This window comes from Sus scrofa, chromosome 13 (genome assembly GCF_054392235.1).
Source record: "Sus scrofa isolate SSC_HxYL_T2T_F1_AM1 chromosome 13, Sscrofa_HxYL_maternal_Yorkshire_Landrace_v2.0, whole genome shotgun sequence".
Taxonomy (NCBI): Eukaryota; Metazoa; Chordata; class Mammalia; order Artiodactyla; family Suidae; genus Sus; species Sus scrofa.
Window position 1 is genome coordinate 166805755 of NC_139395.1, and position 16097 is coordinate 166821851.

Sequence of the window (16097 nt, forward strand, 5' to 3'; positions counted from 1 at the left end):
GAAGTTCTGGTTTAGAGTTAAAGATTGGGGAGACATCAGTTTACACTGTATGGTAATTGAGACCAATGGAACCAGAAGCAAAAATCCAGGGAGAGTATTTAAAATGATAAAATAGGAGAGCCCAGGACAAAATGATGAAGAATATAAACATTTGCAGAATGGACAGAGAAAGATGGACATTTAAAGAAGGTGGAAAACAAGAGGCCAGTGAGTTCTGACCAGGAGCAAAGCTGGGAGAGAATGTGTTGTGAGATTCTCCAGCATTGATTAATCTGACCCTGCTTGACTGGTTATATGGCTGCCAACTTTTCCTCCTTTTTACTCTTTGTTTATATCTCCCCAAACAGGACTCAGAGAGAAAAGCTTTTCCAGAGAGAGCACGTTCTTCTTCAATAGAAGATATACATGTTGTTGTTCTCTAGGTGGAATATCTGGGAAGTTCTTTGAGCTCACGGAATGAGTAGGTGGAGGTCTCTAGGGTGTGATCTGGAGTTTTCAGGGAAAGCTGCTCCTCTCTCCTACAATGGTTCTCTGGCTGATCCTAGCAATGCCTGACATCCTGTGCGCTCAGTCAACCCTCATGAGTAAATGGACCCATGAATATTGAATGACTAAGTATCCTATTAAAATGCAAATACTCTGAGAGGGATGACAAATCAATTGTCAACCCCTATTTAACAAGTTGGTGGGCTGGAGATTTGTTATCAAAACTCTTTCATCTGTGGTCAGTCTCTGCATTCCACTCACAGGGCCAGTTACTGTGGTCGGTTTATAGGCCTAGAGTGAAGGCTTACATGGGAAGGGTATATCTGATCACAGTAGTTCACTTTTACAACTATCTACACAAACCATCTGTTTTCGTGTCCTAGGCTGCCATAACAAATTATGTTATACAAACCAGGTGGCTTAGAACAACTGAAATTTATTGTGTCACAGTTCTGGAGGCTGGAAGTCTGAAATCAAGGTGTCAGCAGAGCTGTGCTGCCACCTGGGAAGGATCTTTCCTTGCCTCTCCTTATCTTCTTAGCTGCTGGTGGTTGTCAGGAATCCATGGCATTCCTTGTCTTGTAGATGTAGCTCTCTGGTCTCTACCCTCATTTTCACATGGCCCTCTTGTCTTCCCTCTATGTCTATGGGTCTCTTTGCCTCTGTTTTTTTTCTCTCTCTCTCTTTTTAAATTATTTAATTTTTGTTTGTTTGTTTGTTTGTTTGTTTTTGCTTTTTTAGGGCTGCACCAACAGCCTGTGGAGGTTCCCAGGCTAGGGGTCGAATTGGAGCTGTAGCTGCCGGCCTACACCACAGCCACAGCAATGCCGGATCCTTAACCCACTGAGCAAGGACAGGGATTGAACCTGTGTCCTCATGGATCCTAGTCAGATTCGTTTCTACTGTGCCATGACAGGAACTCCCTGTTTTCTCTCCTTACAAGGAAACCAGTCATTGGATTAGTGCACACCTTAATCTAGTAGGACCTCATTTTAACTAATTATATCTGCAAATACCTACTTTTCAAATAAGGTTGCATTCTGAGGTCTGGGTGGATGTGAATTTCTGGGGGATACTATTCAATCAGCACACTATCTATTAAAGCTAACTTGTAGGGCAAATCTGGTTGTAGAGATAAGTAATCATGATATGAAATGGGGCACTGACACTAGGTGTGTGTGTGATGTGTGTGTGTGTTTCCATTGTGTAGTATAAAGGCACTTGGCACTTATTGAATGTGAGAGGCAGGAGTTCCCATCATGGTACAGCGGAAATGAATCCAACTAGGAACCATGAGGTTGGGGGTTCGATCCCTGGCCTTGCTCAGTGGGTTAAGGATCCGGCGTTACTGTGAGCTGTGGTGTAGGTCGCTGAGGTGGCTTGGATCTGGCGTTGCTGTGGCTGTGGCATAGGCTGGCAGCTGTAGCTCCGATTAGATCCCTAGCCTGGGAACCTCCATATGCCATGGGTGTGGCCCTAAAAAGACAAAAGACAAAAAAAAAAAAGGAATGTGAGAAGTAACCTGGGATTACCATGCAGTAGGAAAAGAAAGGGTGAAAAGGATGTTAAGTTATCTAAAAAGTATTGTAAGTATATATTATGGGCCAGGTTTTGGGTAAGGCCATGGAAGGAGAGTGGTAAATGGAAGGACATTATTCGAGAAGACAAGATGTGCAATACAGACGTATAGAATAAACATATTTTAAATTTAAAAGCAAAGAAGCATTTTGAGATTTACTGAGTGCTTTGTGAGAGAGAAGAACCAAGAGGAACCTTTTCAGATAGTATGGTCAGGAAGAAACATGTATGTTGTAACTAGAAAGTTGAGGAGGATACAGTAATGGGATGAGCCAAGAGCAGGTGTTTCACTTCCTTCATCAGTTTTTTAGGGCTGGCAGCCTAGCCTCTGAGCAGAGACCTCAAAACTCGGCAGTCAAGATGAAGGCCTTCAGAACCTATCCCACAGCTTAATGTTTAGTTGTACTTCCAGATAGAGGCCTTGATACTTTTCTTCTCTCTTTGCCCTATACTCCTCCTCACTCTACACACACACACACACACACACACACACACACACACACACACACCCCAAACACCACTTTATTCTAACTTATATAAACTTTTTTAACACTTCATGAGGTAGTCTCCTAGAACTGCCAAACCACTTTCTTTTTTTTTAATTTACTGAATTTTATTACATTTATAGTTGTATAACAATCATCACAACCCAATTTTATAGCATTTCCGTCCCAAACCCCCAGCCCATCCCCCATCACCCAACCTGTCTCCTTTGAAAACTGTAAGTTTTTCAAAGTCTGTGAGTCAGTATCTGTTTTGCAAAAAAGTTCATTGTGTGTGTCTGTGTTTTTTTTTAGAGTCCACACATAAATGATAGCATATGATGTTGGTGTCTCACTATCTGACTGACTTCACTTAGCATGATAATTTCTAGGTCCACCTGTATTTGCTGCAAATGCCATTATTTCTTTCCTTTTTTTTTCCTTTTTCTTTTTAGGGCTGCACCCACTGCATATGGAGATTCCCATCTAGGGGTGGATTCAGAGCTACAGGAGCTGGCCTACTCCACAGCCACAGCAACACAGGATCTAAGCCACGTCTGCAACCTACACCACAGCTCACAGCAATGCTGGATCCTTAACCAACTGCGCAGGCAAGGGATCGAACCTGCAACCTCATGGTTCCTTGTCAGATTCATTTCAACTCCTCCACAGTGGGAGCTTCCATTATTTCTTTACTTTAAATGGCTGAGTAATATTCCATTGTGTATATGTACCAAACCTTCTTTATCCACTCTGTTGAAGGACATTTAGGTTGCATCCATGTCTTGGCTATCATATCGTGCTGCAGTGAACATTAGAGTATATGCATCTTTTCAAGTCTTGGTTTTCCCTGGAAAGACGCCCAGGAGTGGGATTGCTGATCAAATGGTAATTCTATATTTAGTTTTCTGAGAAGTCTCCATACTGTCTTCCACAGTGGTTACACCAATTTACATTCCTACCAACAGTATAAGAGGGTTCCCTTTTCTCCACACTCTCTCCAGCATTTATTGTTTGTAGACTTTTTGATGGTGGCTATTCTGGCTGGTATAAGGTGATACCACTTTATTTCCGAATCGTTTGGGAGTTACAGACATCTTGACACTTTAGCCCTACAAATTTCAGCCCGCAACACCTAAGAAAAAGGATATTTTCCTACATAATCACAATATAATTCCTATAATTGGATAATTTAACATTAATTTAATACTATTATCTAATATATACTCCATAACTTAAATTCTTCAAATTGTCTCAGTAATGTCTTTTATAACTGTTTTCTTTTTCTGATCCAAAATCTAATGAAGAATCAAGGATCACACTTAGTTGACATGTCTTTTTAGTCTCCTTTAATCTAGTATAGGTCCCCAAACTATTTTGCCTTTTATACTTGGCCTTTTTTAAAAAATGGCCACACCCAGAGCATATAGATGTTCCCAGGCCAAGGACTGAATGTGAGCCACATCGGTGACCTCAGCTGTGGCAATGTCAGATCGTTTAACCCACTGCACCGACTGAGGATAGAACCTGCACTTCTGCAGTGACCCAAGCCACTGCAGTCAGGTTCTTAACCCATCATGCCACAGTGGGAACTCCCACCTTGATATTTTTAAAGAATCCAAGCCAATGCCTTGTAGAATGTCCAATAGAGGCCCAAACATATACTAGATTTGCAGCAGTTTTTAGTATTTGCATTAAATGCTCATTTGGAAATGTAAAACTAACCGTAATGGCTAGCAACCTATGCTGTTGCAGTTCAAAGTATTCAAAATCAGTTCTGTGGGGTGTGGAAAGATATTTTGATAAAGGGGACTTGCAAACTGCGTTATATAATAAAAAGGAAAAACAGGTTTCTTTGCTGTAGGACTTTTCTAGAAACTCTACATACTGGTAGACATTATGAATCTTTGAAAGAGTTTGAGCTTCTCAAACTTTCAAAGAAGACTTTGTTTGAGGACTATATTAGTTATCCATTGCAGAATAACAAATTACCTCAAACTTACAGACCTAAAGCAACAAGCATTTATTATCATAAACAGTTTCTGAGAATCAGGAATCAGGAAGTGGTTTTGCTATATGGTTCTGGATCAGAGTCTCTCCTCAGGTTGTAGTAAATATGTTGACTGGGGCTGCAGTTATTTGAACGCTTGACTAGGCCTGGGAGGGCTGCTTTCAAGGTGGCTCATTCACGTGGCTATTGGCAGGATGCCTCAGTTCCTCACCATGTGGACCTCTTCATAAGGTTGCATGAATACCCATGCCAAGCAGGCAGCTTCCCCCAGAGTGAACAGTGTACAAGAACAAGGAGAAAGCTGTAATGTCTTTTATGACCTACTCTCAGAAGTTACACACCGTCAAATCTACTAGTGAGTCACTAAATTTAATCCACATGCAAGAGAAGGTGCATTAAATTTTACCCATTTTTTGGCTTCAATTTTTTTTTTTTTTTTTTTGGCTACTCAGGTGGCATGTGGAAGTATGGAACCTGACCACAGCATTGCCCTGAGCATCTAGAGTGACAATGCTGGATCCTTAACGCACTGTGCCACAAGGGAACTTCCTTAGCTTCAATTTTTGCAGGAGGCAATGTCAAAGAATTTGTGGGAATATTTTAAAATCACTCTAAGGACTATTTTGGGGATTTAGAATTCTTCATGACACACTTTAGAAAATATTATTTAGAATGTTGAAAGAACTCAGGGTTAGAAGTTAACACAAGAGGTGTGTCTTAGTTTTACCTACCTGGCTAGTTGTGACTTATTAACAAGTAACTTGGTTATTGAGATTTCAGGCTTATCTCTGAACTTGTTGAGATTGAATTTCTGTTGTTGTTGTTGTTCATGCCCACAGCTTGTGGAAGTTTCCAGGCCCGGTATCAAACCTGTGCCCCAGCAGTGACCCAAGCCACTGCAGTGACAAAACCAGATCATTAACCCACTGTGCCACTGGAGTATCCGCTTGAATTTTTACATAAGTAAAATCAAGATGCTCATACTATCAATCTTTGCAATATCTTGGGTTTATTATGAAGATAAAATAAACTAATGTACATAAAAATGCTTAAGTAATTAAAACATACTACTCAGAATCACTCTTAACTAAAATCACTGGCCAGCATATGGCCTATCAAATCACTGAATGCTAGATTCTATTTTTTCTTTTTTCCTTTTTTTTGGTCTTTTTAGGGCCACACCTGCAGCATAAGGAGGTTCCCAGGCTAGGGGTCCAATCGGAGCTGTAGCCGCCCGTCTACACCACAGCCACAGCAACACGAAATCCGAGACATGGCTGCGACCTTACACCATAGCTCACTGAAACGCCAGATCTTCAACCGAGTGTGGCCAGGGATCGAACCTACATCCTCATGGACACTAGTCAGATTCGTTTCTGCTGAGCCACGACAGGAACTTTTAGATTCTGATTTTTCATATTAAAAAACTCCTCTTCCAGAAGTTCCTTTGTTGTGCAGCAGGTCAAGGATCTGGCATTGCCACAGCTATGGCACAGACTGCAACTGCAGTACATGTTTGATCCGGGCCCATGCCTCAGGTTTGGCAAAAAACAAAAGCAAAAGCCAAAAAAAACCTTTTATTTCATCTTCTAGGAGAATGTCATATGCATAGATGTACTTAAAAATACTTTTAGTAAGTCTTATAGCAACTCTATAGGAATTTTAACCAGACATTTGTCTTCTTAGGCAATTGCTTCTTTGCTAGACATATAGAACTTTTCCTAGGCAAGGTCACTGTGAAATGAGTTGTTGTTGTTGTTGTTGTTTTTAAAGACCTTTCTGTCTTCCCACCCTAAATCATAAGAAGGCTGCTTTTCTCCTACGTCTCATCAGCTGGCTCCAAAACAGTTCCTGAAGAGCAGTTCGGAAAGTGTTTAAAGCAACAGCAGCCTCAACAAAATAAGTTCTGAGTCTCCTATGGTGACCACATGGCAGGATAAAGCAGGGTTGGATGCCCGAGTCTTGATGGGACGTGCTTGTCCAAGATTAGTCTCCTTACTTTAAAGTCATATCCCATTACCAAATGAACCACACAGACCAGACATAAAGAAAAATATTGCTGCCAGCCAACTGCAGTTTTTAAATCCAAAGAGCTTAGAATACTTATAGGCATAATCTTGTTAATCTTCATAATACTGTAAGGTAAGTCAAAGTATCATCGCTCTTAAAGGCAAGTGTGGCTAAACTTGGGTTTATTTTAAATCTCTGTATTTTTCTAATACCCTGCTCTATGCAACTATTATTTGAATATCGAACATGGTTTAGTCCTAGTACATAAAAAAAAAAAAAGAACAGAACATAGATATTAGGGTTGAATTAGGACCAGAGCTCTTAACTTAGAAAGAGCTATTGGTCAATACATTAATTAAGACATCAAGTTTACACCCTGTTGTCAACAGTAATTGTTTATTGCCTAACTAAACCCTCCTTAATTTATTATAGTCATTAGTGTCTGTTAGCAAGGAAGAATGTGCTTGGATTTTACAAGGGTATGTGGTTAGCAGTTTTCTGTCTCTGAACTGGGACCTGACTCACTTGATCTTCTCACCTCACACTTAACACAGAACCCAGCTTGACTTAAGAAATGATTAGCCTTCGTTGTAGAATTATAAACAGTCATAGGTCCTTCTGTTCTGTGCCTCAGCTCTCAAAGTTATCAAATGAGAGAATAGGATTACATGATCTCTAAATTATCTCATACATCCAAAATTCTCAGTTAATGATTATCTTCTTTTTTTTTTTTTGCCCTAGGTGTGGCATGTGAAAGTTCCCCAGGCCAGGGATCGAACCTGTGCCATAGCAGCCTCGTGAGCTGTTGCAATGACCACAATGGATATTTAACCTGCTGGGCCACAAGAGAACCCCCAATGATTATGTGCTTTGATACAGAGATTAAAGCAACAATGATAGAAAGAAATACCCCAAATTAGAGCATTTGAGACAATTTGAGTTATTTGCATATTTTCATATTTTCCTAAAATTCAGTTTGAAGGACAATAACTTGATCCAGGAAAGTGAAAGTCCTCTGGCCACCTCAGTATGGGCTTTCAGAGAAGGAGAGGGAAAAGGAGAAGGAGAGGGAAGAGGGGAGAACTTTTGCTTTGTGGTTCAGCAATGCGTATTTGGGGCAGCAGGCAGTCTCCAGGAATCTAGACCTCACTGAGGAAGTAGGCTGTTAAGGGAAAATTGCTAAATCTATAGAGGTAAATCCAAGGTTTGTAGGGTCTACAGCTTCTTCAACTTTAAAGACACTCTTTTTTTTTTTTTTTTTTTGCCTTTTCTAGGGCCGCACCAGTGGCATATGGAGGTTCCCAGGCTAGGGGTCTAATCGGAGCTACAGCTGCCGGCCTACGCCAGAGCCATAGCAAAGCAGGATCCAAGTCGCATCTGCAACCTACACCACAGCTCACGGCAACACCCTATCCTTAACCCATTGAGCAAGGCCAGGGATCGAACCCTCAACCTCATGGTTCCTAGTCGGAATTGTTCCCGCTGCACCAAGACGGGAACTCCTTTTTTTCTTTTCTTTCTTTTTTTTTTTTATTACTCAGTGAATTTATTACATTTGTGGTTGTACAATGATCATCACAATCCAATTTTATAGGATTTCCAACCGACAACCCCAGTGCATCCCCCCACCCCCAAACTGTCTCCTTTGGAGAGCCTAACCACTGGAACTCTAAATGCACTCCTAAAAAAAAAAAAAAAAAAAAAGAGGAGTTCCCGTCGTGGCGCAGTGGTTAACGAATCCGACTAGGAACCACGAGGTTGCGGGTTCGGTCCCTGCCCCTGCTCAGTGGGTTAACGATCCGGCCTTGCCGTGAGCTGTGGTGTAGGTTGCAGACGCGGCTCGGATCCCGCGTAGCTGTGGCTCTGGCGTAGGCCGGTGGCTACAGCTCCGACTGAACCCCTAGCCTGGGAACCTCCATATGCCGCGGGAGCGGCCCAAGGAAATAGCAAAAAGACAAAAAATAAATAAATAAATAAAAAGAAAAAGAAAAAAAAAGAATTCAGAATTAAGTATGAAAATGCATATTTATTCAGAATCGAATTCATTTCGAAGTGAATATTTATTTGAATGTTCATAGCCTCTCCAGTACCATCCAAAACAGAGAAGGTGCCTTGGAGGAAATTTGGATAGAGACTGAAGTCTTAACTAATCATGTTTGAAATATCTTACTCTTCAAATTTTATAAAAACCTATGGCCATTGCTAACCCCTGCTCAGGTTCTGGAAGGGGTCTGTGAAAGTGAGGAACCCAGAAGCTTTGGTTTTATTTTATTGGTTTCACATTCCCTCCGCTATTGTAAACATGAGACATATCTGTCTAGTCTAATAGATACTTCAATTGGAAGTTTATTTAAATGAAAAAGAAAAAAATGGCATATGTATAACTGAATCACTTTGCTGTACACCTGAAACTAATATAACATGTAAATCAACTATACTCTAATATAAAATAAACATTTTAAAAAAGAAAAAAATGAAGCCACTACAAAAAAGAGAAAGACCTGTGTAAACAATCACAACGATTCCAGGCTATATATATATATATATATATATACACACATATATACACACACACACACACATATATACACATATACATATATACACACACACACATATATATATATATATATATATATATTTTTTTTTGTCTTTTTGCTTTTTTCTGGGGCCGCTCCCATGGCATATGGAGTTTCCCAGGCTAAGGGTCTAATCAGGGCTGTAGCTGCCTGCCTATGCCAGAGCCACAGCAACACGGGGTCCAAGCCATGTCTGCAACCTACACCACAGCTCACAGCAACACCAGATCCACAGAGCAAGGTCAGGGATCGAACCCCCAACTTCATGGTTCCTAGTCGGATTCGTTAACCACTGAGCTACGATGGGAACTCCATCCAGGCGATATTGTTAAGTGGAAAAATTAGGAATGGGATAATATAGCATGACCCCATTTATATATTAAAAAAACCCCAATACTGAAGCAATGTATGTGTGTGTATATATGCGTATGTGCTATATATTTGCTACATATCCGATCCTTGAGAGTGGTTACTTTTGAAGAGTATATAGGGGTGTGGGGCATTAATCCAATTTTGCATAACAGATATTTATGTATTACATGTAGGCCTTCTCATAGTAATAACTGCACATCCCTCCATAATCTCTATTTCAACCATCCCATTCTCACACTATCTTTGGCTACTGTTCCAATTCACTTCCTCTAGAGCCTCTGTCTACTTTTGACCTACCAGGATCTATAATTAAGTCTCCTATCATTCAATGTCCTCAGTCCCTTCTTTGCCTCAATTCCATCCTAACTCAGCTTAAATTCCATGGTCCATTATTATAATCACTCTCTTGCATACACCTTAACTGCCCTGCTACCTCTCTTTGTCATACTTACTTGGTAAACTCCATCCCTGATTGAATCCAACTCTCCTACTCTGCCCCGGCAGCTTGACTGTTGAATGTGGCTGGAGAAAAATCACACAACTCATGCTGCCTGGTCTCGTTTTAAATTCCTCACCTAACGTCAGAGGAGCTTTTAGCACGGACCTGGAATCCTCCTACATTTTCCATGGTCTATTCACACTCCCACACTCTTTGGTGGCTGTTTCATACTTTTTCCTCTCTTTTCGAACCTCCGTAACTCCTCCACCATCCTCACTCTTAGCTTATGACTATGTTACTAATTCTTTGAGAAAAAAAAAATAATAATCAGGGGGAAAAATGCCAAAATACCTACCTTGCACCAACTCTCAGCACTGTATCCAGCCCCTGTTGTCTGCCTTCTTTCCTGTTCCTGTGGATGAAACACCAGCGCTTTCATTTTAGGCCAACTCTATTGTGCACTAACCCCATCCCGTTCTCACCTGCTTAACGTCCAGGGCCAAAGACCTATGGGTACAGTAGGCACAGTGCCCAGGGCCCACTTTACTTTTAGGGGCTCATGAACATGTTTAATTCCCTTTAAAATCAGAAGAAAAATAGGAACTTTCAGGTAAAAAATGTTTTAATGTATGATGCTCATGTATTCATTCTTATACAATGCAGCTTTTGCTTTCCCAGGTCTCTTTACAAGGGCACTAATCCTACTCATGAGGCCTCTACCTTCATGACCTAATCACCTCCCAAAGGTCTCACCTCCTAATACCATCACCCTGGGGATCAGGCTTTCACATATGAATCTGGGAGGGACACAAATGTTCAGTCCATAGCGTTACCTAAACCCTGTTGTGAGTCACCTTCCCTTCCAACCACTCACTCCCCATCAACTTTCTGCCTCTTTTTTAAAAGCAAAACTTAAGAGACTTGTCTGCATTTACTGTCATAGGTCACTTTCCTCCCATCTCCTTTGACTTCTGGTTTTCACACCCGCTTGGAAACTGCTTTCTTGACAAGGTCCCAATGGTCTCCATGAGACTAAATCCAGCAGCCAGTTCTCAGTCCTCTTCTCACTTCACTTAGCAGCAGCATCTTAAATAGTTGATCATACCTTCCACCTAAACTACTTTCTTCACTTGGCTTCTTTGTAGGGAGTCCACATAGTTTTTCATTCTGAATAATGACATTTTTGAAGGTGGAAGTTGGGCCTTGCTACTGATTACACTGACACAGATGCCAACTGGGATCATCTCAGACAAACTGGACCATAGAGTCACTGATCTTCTAGGAAACCACACCTTCCTGGATCTTCCTCCTCAGTTTCCTTTGCTATCCTTTTCTTCTCTCCAACCTCTAAATATTGGACTTACTAAGGCATCCTTAGACCTCTTCTTGTTCATTTCCTTTTCTTCCATCTCTGTACTTCTTTAGGGCTATTTTCCAACTGCTACACACTGGTATGCTCTACTGCTTGATAAAATGTTGAAATATTTCCATTAAAATTGGTAGAGAGTTGCTCTCAAACTCTCTAATGCCCTCCTCAACTGACCACTCCAGCCTCACTCTGGGACCCTCACATCTACCATGATCTGGTTTCTAATGTATTAATAACACCTGGCCCTTTAGAACTGTACTCAAGCACCTTCTAATTGGTTAGTATGATTACCATACGGGTTATTAAATATTTTGAGTATCATCCTTACATTCATTTATAGGACTTTAAATGAACTTCTAAATTTATACCTCCAGGAATTCCCATCATGGCACAGCAGGAACAAATCTGACTAGGAACCATGAGGTTGCAGGTTTGATCCCTGGCCTCGTGTTGTGTAGGTCACAGACGTGGCTCGAAACTGATGTGGCTATGGCTGTGGTGTAGGCCAGCAGCTGTAGCTCTGATTGGACCCCTAGCCTGGGAATCTCCATATGCCACCGGTGTTGGCCCTGGAGAGCAAAATAAATTAATTAATTAATTTATACCTCCAGCTCAGAACCCCAAGACTTGTATATCCAGTTGCCTAGCCAATATGTCAACTTGTATTCCTAAGGGGTATTTTGAATTTAAAATGCCCTGAATTTTCCCTCCAAACCTGCTCATACGATCTCCCTCAATTTAGGAAATGACAACTTTATTCTTTCATTTGCTCTGGCCCCAAGTCCTGGTTTGTTTGTTTAACTCCTCTCTTTCATACCCCACATCCAAGCTATTGGGATAGGCTGTTATTGCTACCTTCAGATATATATCCATTTTTCACTACTTCCACAGCTGTTACTTTCCACCATTGTCTCTCACCTTGACCACTGAAGTAGCTCCTGTTTCCATCTTTGCCCTTTCTAGTTCTTTTCAACTCAGCAGACAAAGTGGTTATGAAACAAGACAGCCCATGTCAGAATCCTCCTATCTCACTTATATAAAACCCAAACCCTTACAATGGCCTCAAGGTCCTATGTGTCTGCTCCACACCACCCACTTCTTACCTCTGACTCCATCTCCTTCTCTTCTCCCCATCCTCCATCCACTCCAGCCACACTCGCCTCCCTGCTCCTCCCTACCAGACACGTTCTGGCATCAGAGCCTTGGCACTTGCTGTCTCCCCCTGTGTGTGGCCTGTTCTTTCCCCATGCTGCACACAGCTGGCTTTTTGCCTCCTTTAGGTTATTTATTAAAGGTCACTCTTTCAGTGGAGTCTTCCTCTAACAAATTATAACCCCCACCCATTGCCCTTTCCTGATTCATTTTTGTTCACACTGTTTATAACTACCTGACTCACTGTAGATTTTACTTCTGTTATTTGTTAGTTTTGTTCCTTATTGTCTTAGTCTGCTTGGACTTCCAATAATAAGATACTATAGACAGAATGACTTAAACAACCTAAATTTATTTCTCACAGTTCTAGAGGCCGAAAATCTGAGATCAGGGTGCTGGTAAATAAGTTTCATTCTGAGGCCTCTTCTCTTGGCTTGCACAAACCTTTCTCATGCTTATGTGACTTCTTTGTGCAGGTGCCTGAAGGGGGGTGGGAGAGAGACAGAGAATGGAGAGAAGGAACATGCTTTCTGATGTCTCCTTTTTGGCTACTAATCCCATCAGAGGGTCCCCCCTTCATGACCCTAGTTCTTTTCCAAAGTCTCCATCTCCAAATACCATCACATTGGGGTTTAGGGCTTCAACATATGAACTTTGAGGGGGCACAATTCTGTCATTAACACTCCATGTAACCTCAGAGCCTTGCATAGTGTCTGGTATGTAGTAGGTACTTGGGAATTAATTGCTGCATGAATTTGTAATTAGGAATAATGGTGAATATTGCTTATTAATTTTATAATTTTTCAAAATGTTTTACCGCTATTAAATTTTACTCACTATTAATATGCTATAGGGAAAATCTCCCAGAACAGAGTAGCTATTTTTTCACAGCCCTGTTCTAGAACTTTTATATAAAGTAGTAAAATACAAATTTTATGTATTCTTTGGAAGTGTTTGTACAAAAGGATATATTGTGCAGACTTACACACCTAGGGTCAGAGAGATTAGGGGCACAGTGTTCTAAGCCAGTCATGCAGTCAAGTCCATCTACCCCAGTCTTTGGCCACACTGCTGAATTCAATATCATATAGTGGCTAGAGAACTTTTGCTGGCAAACCCATCTCTCTCCAATAATACTGAAAACTGAGCTAGGGAAAAGCAAGAAATCAGGCCCTCTATTCTTCCAGGAAGATTGGAAACAGAAGAAAGTTAAAAATGAACTGGACCTATGGAGATGCTGTAAGGGTTTTCCAACTCAGCCTTTCCTTTTCTTGTGATACTTAGACTAATTCTCCTTGTAAAAATTCATTAATAGGCAGAATATATGGTGAAACTTCTTTTGTCATCTATGATACTCTTCTGTGGACATGGACCTATCTTTTATTCTGTCCACTTAAGATCAGTTTCATTTACCAAGTTAATCAGGAAACTATAATCATAAAACTGAAGAGTCATTAATAATTCTAGTGGATGTTTTCTAGTATTTTTGAACATTAGCCTCTGAGGAATCTCTTTAACATGACAACACATAGAGATAGTCATATAATAACCCCCTGGACACCTTTGCAACCCTGAATCTGAACATTACTCACTTCTCAGACTTTCCAGGAAATCTCCAGGGAACATCACTCCTTATTGCAAAGAGATGGGAGTTGTCAATCACTCCCCCCCCCCACCACAGAGATATTCAGAATCATCTCAAACCTGGTTTCTTTAGGTGTTAGAAAGGAGCTCAATTCAATAAGTCATGGAAGATGGCTATAACCTTATAGGATTTAAGAGATACAAGGAACTTAATTTTATATCCAGTTTTTACGTAATTTCTGAAAGGGAGTGATGCCCAAACTGTCCCTTTCTTTTTCCCCCACCCCCCCAAAAATGTTTTGGGTAAAGCAGATATATCTTATTTAAGGAAACCTGACTGGGAGTTCCCACTGTGACATAGTGGGTTAAGGATCCAGCACTGCCACAGTTGTGGCGTAGGTTGCAGCTGCAGCTTGGATTTGATCCCTGAGCCAGGAACTTCCAAATGGCATGGATGGAGCCAAAACAAACACACAAACAAACAAACACTTGACTGGAAGAAATGGGTGTTGCTTTCAGTTATGATGCCCTCTGTTACCTGATTCTTATACAGCAATTTTTAGTAATACATTTTCCTCTCACTTCCAGTTTGAACAGCACTAGTTTAGAATTATGAATTCAGAGCATATTTTTGCTTAGGGAAAAAATGGCTTCATAACAGAAACAGACTCATGAACACAGAGCACAGACTTGTGGGTTGCCAAGGGGGAGGGAGAGGAAGTGGGATAGACTGGGAGTTTGGGGCTAATAGATGCAAACTATTACATTTAGAATGGATAAGCAAGGAGGTCTTGCTGTATAGCAAAGGGAACTATATCCAATTACTTGTGATAGAACATGATAGAAAATAATAATGAGAAAAAAATGTTTATGTATGTATAACAGAGTCACTTTGCCGTATAGCAGAAATGACAGAACATTGTAAATCAACTTTAATAAAAATGTTTTAAAAAGTGGCTTTATAATCAAATATGAGGACCTACAATAGAAAATAACTTTTTTTTGTCCTTCAGTTTTCTCAACTGCCTTACATATCAACTCAAAATTTGTCTGGATAAATGGCTATGGAATTTATAAATGTTTTGTTTAAGGCTATTGGTATAGACGCTAATAATGAATCTAATGAACTCATGGTAAAAGAAACATTAAATGAAAAGAGGAGTCAGTGATACCTTTTGTCACTGTATTTTTTTTTTTTTTTTTTTTTTTGCTATTTCTTGGGCCGCCCCTGCGGCATATGGAGGTTCCCACGCTAGGGGTCGAATCGGAGCCATAGCCACTGGCCTATGCCAGAGCCACAGCAACGCGGTATCCGAGCCGCGTCTGCAACCTACACCACAGCTCATGGCAACGCCGGATCGTTAACCCACTGAGCAAGTGCAGGGACCGAACCCGCGACCTCATGGTTCCTAGTCGGATTCGCCAACCACTGCGCCACGACGGGAACTCCTTTTGTCACTGTATTGGTGCTTTCTTCACTGATGCAGAGTAGAAATTGGTTGGTAGCTTCAGTAGTTTCAGGACTCATTTTACTGATCAAATACAAAACAAAACAAAATGTACAAATATTTGAGAAGGTGGGTTCTTTATATCTGATTTAGAAAATTCTATTCTGCGAGTAATTCCAAGAATCAATTTGGATATTTCCTTAATTAATTTCAAGGAATGTTTCTCTTAATTGAAAATTGTATGACCTACATCAGAAACATGTATTTGAATTGTTCTGTAGCTCAAAGTGCAGTTTTCACATCCAATACCTTATTTGCTTCTCACATTACCTCCCTAATGGTAGACAGGGCAGGTCAGATATACCTGTTTCGCAAAAGAGTTAACCAGAGGAGGAAAGAAGCTAAGCAAGGCCAAGGTCACAGAGCTGATGAATGGGGGAATCAAGATTTGAATACAAATCATTGGGCTCCAAATATCTCCAATACATTGTATTGCATCTCCTACTTTAAGCTAATATGATTGCAGTTGGGATACTGCTCAGGTAATTCAAACAAAGACAGTTTATCTGGGGGCCTAAATTACTCAG

The 16097-nt window shown here is 40.8% G+C and overlaps 1 protein-coding gene across 2 annotated transcripts in view; it reads right to left on the reverse strand.

Moving 5' to 3' along the window:
• LOC100156976 (glutathione S-transferase Mu 1-like) overlaps positions 1 to 16097 on the reverse strand; it is a 35899-nt gene that overhangs the window by 14071 nt on the left and 5731 nt on the right. Inside the window, exon 1 of one of the 2 annotated variants that reach the window (XR_014824893.1) lies at positions 10313 to 10371. The gene's annotated coding sequence lies outside the window, so the exon portion shown is untranslated. Of the gene's footprint in view, positions 1 to 10312; positions 10372 to 16097 lie in introns of those variants that run through there. The other variant, XM_084991501.1, reaches the window with a different exon arrangement.